The sequence below is a fragment of the Mya arenaria genome, chromosome 11, assembly GCF_026914265.1.
Source record: "Mya arenaria isolate MELC-2E11 chromosome 11, ASM2691426v1".
NCBI classification, from domain to species: domain Eukaryota; kingdom Metazoa; phylum Mollusca; class Bivalvia; order Myida; family Myidae; genus Mya; species Mya arenaria.
In genome coordinates, this window is record NC_069132.1 from 64,491,083 (window position 1) to 64,500,788 (window position 9,706).

The following is a 9,706-nucleotide window of genomic DNA, read 5'->3' on the forward strand; positions in this document are numbered from 1 at the left end:
TGATGAAGTATCCTGGCTGCGTGCCAAATGGAGACACTGTCTATGTTATTTATTTCAAACAACTTTCTATAGCACATCCAAGCCAGGTCCAGCCTGTTTTGAAGTTCATAACAATGGCCCAGCATGTGGAAGGCTGTGTCAATTTGGATATTGACTTTGTAAAAACTGGCATAGTATCCTGGCTGCATGTCTGCTGGAGACATTGTCTCTGTCATAGATTTCTATTGATCTGCTATATCACATCCAAGCACTGGATATCAGATATGTAAAACTTATGAAGAGTCAATATTGCATGCCACAGCGAAGCATTCTCTCTGGGATAGATTGTCAATGATTTGCTATAGCACATCCAAGCCAGGTCCAGCCTGTTGTCAAGTTCATAACAGTGGCCCAGCATGTTGAAGGCTGTGTCAATGTGGCCACCGACCGTCCCAATTGTGTACTTGTGTAGGTTATGAAGGGCTGTTTGTGCTCTCCCATGCTGGTGGAGCTCCCTGTATGTGAGGTGTTGTAGGTAGGATAGGAATGGGACACAGTCAGTGACTACATTTTCCTTCCACCTGTATATGGTTGGTGTTTGTTTAGCTCCCATACATCTTGACATTTCGAATTTAAGATGTTGTGGGATGCAGTTAATTTCTTCTTTAGTAAAGGTAATACACAACATTGCGTATTTCTTTCTCATCTCGGTGTTTGACAAGGCAACCAGTTTTTTACTGAACTTGCTTGATTTCGCGCTTCTTCCAGGATGTGAACCACAGCACTGAAACACTCCTGGTCCTAGAAGCCTTTCACAGTAAGTCAGTTCTTTTTCAGCATTATCATACTGCCCTCTGCAGTACAACATGGAGGCAAACTTCAGCCTACTTGACATAAGGTCAGAGTCAAATGACAGCTGGTACTTGTTGAAGATATCCTGTGTGATTGGTTGTCCCTGCTCGATGCATCGAGAAGCCAGCATGGAAGCAAGAGTGCTGCATAGGAATGGGGTGTACCAAGTTACTGCTTCCTGTTCAAGGTCACTTGGGGAATCTGACCTTCTTTGTAGAATAGACAAGTGGCTAACTGTACCATCAACTGAATTATCAGTATTCAGGTTATCCATAATCAGGTTATCCATAATAATGCTAAATTGAGCTATTTCTGTAAACAGTAGGTCGTCTAGAATGTCTATACAGGTCTGGGTTCTTGTGCTTATATTCTGATATGATTCAAGACCTGAGCATTGTAGCAATCTCAAATTAATATTGTCCATACCAATCACCAAACACTGCAGTTTTGTGTTGATGAGATGTGAAATGATGTTGCGCAGTTTTGGAAGTTCCCAAATATGCAACTTTCCCACTAAAAGGTTAACACCAGAAATTGTAAAATGTGGAAAGTACTTCTGTTTCAACCATCTGTTTAGTGTTTCCAAAAGTAGACACACACATTTCACAATATTGTCTTTCCTCCATATCTCAGCTGGATAGTTTTCGATTGTAAACAGCATTGCAGTTTTAATATGAAAAGTGCTAAATCTGTCCCCAAACACAGGATAGAATTCAGTTTTTCTTATTATTTTGACTAGAGTGTATGTTTTCAATTGAACAGGGCTAAAATCAAACATTAGAAATCGTTCCATCAATGAAGTTGAAAACCTCCACTGCCATTTTGAAAGAGGGTAAGTTGTTAACTTTGAAGGAACCAAGACTGCTGTAGATCTACACGTTGATTGTTTAGATGGGCTTTCAGTGTATCCCTGTGGCACAAGGAAGACTCCAGCCTCCCTAGCCTTGGCAAGTGTGTCAGGTAGGGGCCAGTGTCCAGGGCGTGGTCTGTGGAACATGAACTTGCATTCCTCAGGCAATTGACCGCAATGATGCGCTATTATATGGTCAACTCTTTTATCATGTGTCATTGATGGACCATGTCTTATTAGTTCACGGAAGTCACATAGTTGCTCTATCCCACCTTGTTGTGTAACCCAAGTATTAGCCATTAGTATTCTCCCTTCCCCATCCATTACATCGTTTGTTCGTCTTTCTGCTTGTACTGCTGGTAGTGGGCAGTCATCTTTCAGTCTCTGTAAATAGCAGTGCTGAGGAGGAGTGAGCTCATTCTTCAACACCAGAAGATTTTTCTTCCCATCCTGCCAGTCACTCAGTCCAAGAGCCACATGGTAATGGTTATAAAAATATAAGTAGTCAGTATCAGATTCCATTCCAGTCGTTGTTGTTGCCTCAGTCTGACTGCCAAATATGTAACCCGTAGTATTTTTGTTACCTAACGAGCTACCAATATTGATCACTTTTTCCATTCTCAGGTGTATTCTCCTCCTCCTGGCAATCATCCAGCTGTTGACCCCGATATCCCCCATCACCCGGGACAACCGCATTGAAAACAGTCTCTCACTTTCCCTTTCACTATCCATGCTTGATCGTTTTAACTTAGTTTATTTATGTCCAACAGCCAGGTACACAAAATATTTATTATTGTGTTTGGAATTCATTCAGTCAATTTTCTAATAAAAATAAAACTTTTACTTCATGAAGTTCTAACTTCTTTTTAACTGACAATATTAAACCCGTTAATTTCATGTGAAATATACTGGATATAATCTAAACATTGAGATCATATTCCTGATCTGCCATTCAAATTTACTTTGCGGTTTACGCTGCCGTTTATAATGCTTGTGTTTGGGTTATTCTTTACATTGAGATCATATTTCATATCTGCCATTCAAATTTCTTTTGCAATTTAAATTTTCAGTATGTTGTGAAATGTATGTTTATTGATTATCTATATCTATTTTAAGATGTGAGCTGTTAATACATTTTGATTGCACGATGAAGGTATTAGTTACACATTATAAGGGCAAACAATCGCCTTCTTCTAGTTTAATTTGAACACTTGGTTGCAATAATACACAAACGTTGATCGACCATATAAAAACATTCAAGATTTATTTACAGACTTATTGCGCATTTCGGATAACACGTAAACAATAAAGTATTTTCTGGTGAATCAGTGCATACACTAAAAAAATGAACAATTACATTTTACTAAAAATAAACATGCACAACAATTGCATAAGTTGAACATTCAAGATTTATTTACAGAAATATCCAGAAGTTATGGCGCCATTTGGATGACATATGCACAATACAGTACACTAAACAAAATTTCTAAACGTACCCTATATGTATTATTGAAAAATGTGAATAAAATAACAGAATCACAAAACCTGTTTAGTTCACAAGTTTTACGCATTTTATTGCAAACATTTAAAACAAAACTTTAAATTAGAATTATTAATTCATTGGAAATAACAATGTTTAAGTTAGTCACCCATTAAGTCGAAAATCACAAAGTACCGTCCAGGAGAACGTGTTAAATTCAGTTGCTTGTGGGTCCACCATTTGCAGCAAAAACTACATGGCACCTTGACTTCATTGAAACCACATATCTGTGCATGTAGTTATGTTGTCCCACATCCGACGAATAACACGCCAGAGTTTGTCGGCATTGTGTTGTTGGGGCAAAGCCCTGACTTTTGTTTTTAACAAGTCCCACACATTTTCTATTGGATTCAGATCTGGGCGTTTTGCCGAAAAATCTAGAAAACAAATGTTGTTTGTTGCCAGCATATTCTGAGTTCCACGTGCAACATGAGAAGGCGCATTGTCTTGCAACAAATAATATGTGGATAAATTAAAAGAAATAATTTTAATATATCAAACGCTATTGATTGAATGTTTTTCTTGACTACCTGCATCAAAAGGGTGACTTCGAAAAAGTATTCATGCTTACTGATACTTCTCAATTCTGTAAATGTGCACTTTAATTGCTAGTACAACATGGAATTAGTGGCCACCTGTCTTAAGCAGCCACTTTCATCTTTTCCAAAGGGTGGCCTTTTAATACAGGTTTTACTGTAGAATTAATTCTTGATGTCTCATTCTTTCAAATATTGACTACCATGATTTCTTTGTGATTACCTGTCTACTTGCTTTTATGTTGTGTTTTTTAACCTAATTGTATTATCAAAATAAATACTGGTTAATCCAACATGCATCACACTATCAGCATGATTGATTGACGTGAACCTCTCGTGTATAGTTTCAATAAGTCAGTTTGAGTCTTTCTTAACTCTGTGTGGGCCATATTGTAATTATTTTGTTAATTTCTTCTCATTCATGTTTATTTGACACAAATTCCAAGCAAAATGATTTAATTGTCTCAAGAAGTGTAAAGAATTGTTTTCGCTTTTCAACATTTAATCATTTTTCTATGTTTACATTATGTAAGCTTTACATACATAGAAGTATTCATATTAAAAAAGAGAAAAAAATAATATCAATGAAAACGAATGCATGTGTTTTAATGGAAGTTTGGATAATAAATAAACAATGCTATCATTTTTATAACAAACTTGAATGAATATTGCAATTATTTGACTACACATATAACATTTGTTTACTCAATGCTTTCTGCTGATGATTGTGTTCATGTTAAAGGTTGCGAATGATGAGAGAAAGGGAGCTGAGATCGATTATCTAAAGCGGTTTGGCCGGGAGTGGGTGAAATCTGGGGGCCATCAGGACCCTAATGTTAGCAAGCCCTCCCCGGAGTTGCTGTAAAGCAGCACCCACGCTACGCTGATCTTGTCAGCAGTGAGTATCGAATCAATATTTTGGATGAAAATTAAATTACATAGAGGCTGTACATGTAGCTACCAAGACAGGACTTGCTACATGAATAGGTTTCCAACCCTTACACAAAACATATTCCTTGTGAAGGAATTCCAATACAAACCTACTTATACCTGAATGACTTAGATCTCTATTGCTCATGTGTCCTGGCCCCAATATCTCAAATAATCTGAAGTCACGTATGACAAGACCGAGCTTAGCTCACAATTTTCATATTGGTATAGACTTTGTAATTTCTCATTTTAAAGAGTTTTAAGGCCAAAACAGGAGATTATCTTCAAGCTTTTCACTTTAAAATTGTTTTGTTTTAAAAAATCTGGCTAGGAAGAAATTTAGCTAAATTATATAATATTTAAAAAAAAAATAGGCCCCAAACATCGACCAAATGCTATTAACCTCTACAAAGTACACACATCAGGATGAAGTAGGACTCAAAAAGAACATCACACATGCACACAGCGTATCACAAACTCTATATTGATGGTAACCTCAATGCTATGTACATGTGCTGTTACATGAAGCCTTGCCTTATGCAAATAGAAATCAATGATTAAATTCAATTAAAACTAGAAAATGTTTCAATGTATTATTTTTTGCATATCAAACTTTTGAAATAATTGATTTTTTATATACCATTGGCAATGGCTGTTTTGAAGTGACGTTCACATGCTCTTAGGGGTTTACATATTTTTTAAAAGAGCAGGGTGCTGCAGAAAAGGGACAGTTACTCAGGTTGAAAAGGGCACATATTTGTCAGCTAATGTTATGGATTGTGCTTTATTGAAGTACCGGTAATCAATTTCAACAGCCAAATATGTAAAAAAAATCATTTTATAAATTTAATTAAACAAAAGAAATAATTGTTAATCTTAAGCATTTAATTCTATGAAGGCAGCTGGGTACACATTCTGGTCTCCATGAGGGCAGAAGGGTGCTATCAAAAATCAATAGGGTGCAGCACCCTTCAATAAGTCTTGCTAAAACCCTAGCAGAAGGGTGCAACCAAAAGAAGTGTTGGGAATCGGACAGAAAAAATACTTAAAATAATCGGTTTATGAAACCGATCATTGATCGATTATTAATTGATTTAATCATTATTTAATTATGTGTGGTCATGATATTTTAGGGGTAACATACACTACGTGCACCAGTTTTAAAATTCCCTACAATACAATATTGTTTGTACATTTCTTTGTTTTAATTACATTATTTATTCAGAACACAACTATCCGTTAATAGTGTTAACAAACGACAGGCTCTATTTTTGTCTTACATTTAGTATACATATGTAAAATAAACAAGGTACTGTTGTGACATACTAGCTTGATAAGAATATGACTAGATTACTTAACATAGTAACACTTTAACATTTCAACATCAACTGGCTTTTACCAGAAAAAGTAAATTAGTCGATAGCGGTTTTGTCCCTTGTTTCTATAATCGATTTTTCAAATTTCACTATCAATTGTCGCCGACGCAGGGCTTTCCGATCAATTGTCGATTATAATCGATAATCTGACCAACACTAATCAAAAGAACAGGTTGCAAAACTTTGCAGCTACTCTTTAGCAAAATCTCTATGATCTTGACCTTTGACCTATCATTTATTATCTTTATATTAATATCCCAACATTTGTATAATAAATAACAACATAATCTACTTTTGAAACATACATTCGTTGTATTTATGTTTTAATACAATAGATGTGTATATTTCTTGTAATGAACAGTTTGGGGAGCACCTGAGGATTCAGAAATGAAACAGCAGTCAGAAACACTAAAGAGCAGTCTTATAGGTGAGTGCTTGAGCCTGTGCTGAGACCTGATGGCAGCGGTCGATCTGCGGTGCTATTTTCAATGTTCTTTTTGGTGTCATCTGCAAAGCATGGCAGACACATAAGGTTTGCTTTGTACAGTGGGAGTGTTTGCGTCACACATTCTTTTTAAATAACCTTTCCACCATACGGTGTACAGTCTTCAAACATGGGATATACATTGGTCATCGACAGTAGATAACCTCTATTGATTTGAAGGTCAATGGGTTTAAGGAGAACGTAATGGTGACCTTGACTAGAAAAGGCATTTCCGCTCCTGACAAGCAACACGACTGGCTTGCGGAATTCTAGTTTTAAAATGAAGGAAAGCGTAAAGCATTTACTGTAAACTCCAAGAATGACTGACGCATTAAATGGTTTCGTGTAGCTATGGTGCAATTTTCTGCCTCCTATCCATGTAGTCTGCCAAATGTGTTGCCCCTCGACAGCTTCAGATGAGGGTATGGATATAATTCAAATTTCCAAGACTCACAATTTCAGTTAATATGATATCATCCCTACTTGGTGAAAATATAGCAGTTCACATATAAAGTTTGTAGCTTGTATTCAAGAGGAAGTACAAGAATATTACATGTTAGAGTATAAATGGTTCTGACTATTGACAAACAAGCCATTCACTTACTTGGGGCAAATGGTTCTGACTATTGACAAACAAGCCATTCACTTACTTGGGGCAAATGGTTCTGACTATTGACAAACAAGCCATTCACTTACTTGGGGCAAATGGTTCTGACTATTGACAAACAAGCCATTCACTTACTTGGGGCAAATGGTTCTGACTATTGACAAACAAGCCATTCACTTACTTGTGGCAAATGATTCTGACTATTGGCGAACAAGTCATTCACTTACTGGGGCAAATGGTTCTGACTATTGACAAACAAGCCATTCACTTACTTGGGGCAAATGGTTCTGACTATTGGCGAACAAGCCATTCACTTACTTGGGGCAAATGGTTCTGACTATTGACACACAAGCCATTCACTTACTGGGGCAAATGGTTCTGACTATTGGCGAACAAGCCATTCACTTACTTAGGGCAAATGGTTCTGACTACTTAAAACAAATGGCATAAGTTTGAAGCACAGATCATTTTAAAATTGAATTTTTGATTTAAGAAATATTGCTAAATGAAAAGTTTTAATTTCTGATAATTCTCTTAAATTAATTGTATTAAAACTATGATAAATATAATTCCTATTAACTTTTCTCTGATAAATTTGAATAGCAAAATGAATGAACATGTACAATAAACCAACATCAAAAAGAGTTCTTATAAGAAGATTGGAATCGGTTGACTGCCTACCAAACTTTTGACCAGTCATAATGCAAAAACTATTGTTTATATAGGAAGCCGTGTAAATCTATTCAATATTAACACTGTTTCAGGTGTGAAGATCATCTGCCCTGACCTGGCGGACAGTAAAATGCTGGAGAAGAAGCTCCCTTTGACCATGACTGTGAGGAAACTGAAGGCCTTAATCTTCAGAGTGTTCAAGATTGACTCTGATATCAAACTTTTCTACAAAAGTCTCAAGGTATTAATGTTATTATTGGCTTTACTGATATATTAATTATTTTCCTTGGGATCAAGGCATTGTGAACACTTTGCAGGCATTATTACTTTGCACACAGAATTTTTCAAACAAATAAAAATAGAAATGAGAATATAACCATGACTGTGAGCCGATTGTTCAGAACTTTGTTAAAGTGAACAACGTCTTTAACTTCATGATCGTCTCCACTGTACTTGTTTATATTTAGATAAGTGAACGGATCATAGAATATTTTTTAATTGTGTAATTAAAGATGTCGTTAATCACGCTGTTTACTTAAACAAAGCTATGAACTATTTTTGGAATATTTTATAAATGCATTGAACACATTTTGTTTTCTATTTAATACAAAAAAGAAATCACCAATGCTTTAAAAATAAAGTTTAATTAAAAATACAATGTCAGCCATGAGTTCAGTTAATGCAAACAGTCGCTCACAATAGCGCAACTGTTGAGGTCATTTAGTATTTAAAATTATTGTTTTTTCAATTTACGCTTATACCATTATTTGATGGTCAAACTCAAGGAAACGATACTAGTCCAGTAGGTTCCACTCAAATATTTGGTTAATGTGTATTTTTGTATACTCAACATTTTTATTTTGCTTTCAGAATGCTGACAAGAATTTGGAGTACGAGCTAGACAATGACCAGACCTTCCTTTCATTCTTTGCTATTGAACAAGGCGACACTATTATTGTCAAATTATGAGCGATCCCTCATTTGACTCAAACTGCTTTACACATTTAGACAGTTTTTAAAGCTTCCTAATATGTATGCTGTTGATCAAGGGGATACTCATTGTCAAGTTAAAACAGACCTCTGAAATGACAGCTGTAGGTTGTAGTTTATAATGGTCTGCCCATGCTTATTGGCTGCATTCATGATTGCTTGTCCCCGTCACATAAGGTGTATTTTAATGCCAAAAGGAACACAAATTGGTGAATGCTATTATCACATTGAAATTTAGAGATATTTTGAGATAACTATAGTTATCTGTTAATCTGTTCAATCTCCAAAGAGTTATATCTATGTTAATATACAGGCTTATAGCTGCCCATACTCGAGAACGCGGTTATATCCACATGATTCTGACAAAAAAAATCAGCCAAAGTTGCAGATGCTTACTTGACTACATGATCCTTAAACTATCCATTTTCCAGTACTAAATAGAGCACATCGGAACGCACAGAATGCACCAGATTTCACCATTGTTTTCAAAATTTTCTGAGGGGACATGCCTCTAGACCCCATAACACAATTATGACCCCACATGAAAAGAGGGCTAGCTACGCCCCTGATATATGCCATTGAACAAGGAAACAAACCACTAAAGTTTTCAAAGCAGGATAATATCAGATATAGTTAGTTAATCTATATCATAAAACAAAGGGACACTATCGTCTTAAAGGCCTGGTTTAAGCCTTCTATAAGTGACCCCCCAAAACCGTGTATTTGTACACAAGCTCTGTTAATTGATCTTATTGCCTAATTGTCTTATCAGATCACAAATCTGAGTATTCTGCTGTGCAGTTGTGGAAGTTTTATTATAAAAATGGTCCCTAAATGGCCCTGAGCCAATAAACGTATACACAGGAAATTGGCCCCTATTGTGACACCAG

General features: G+C 36.0%; 1 long non-coding RNA gene across 1 annotated transcript; it reads left to right on the plus strand.

The window, feature by feature from the left end:
• Nucleotides 1-4,524: 4,524 nt before the first annotated feature.
• LOC128207989 (uncharacterized) lies at nt 4,525-8,028 on the plus strand. The gene is made up of 3 exons (XR_008256808.1): nt 4,525-4,655; nt 6,425-6,490; nt 7,919-8,028. It is a non-coding gene; the product is annotated as an uncharacterized LOC128207989 (long non-coding RNA).
• The last annotated feature ends 1,678 nt before the right edge of the window (nt 8,029-9,706 follow it).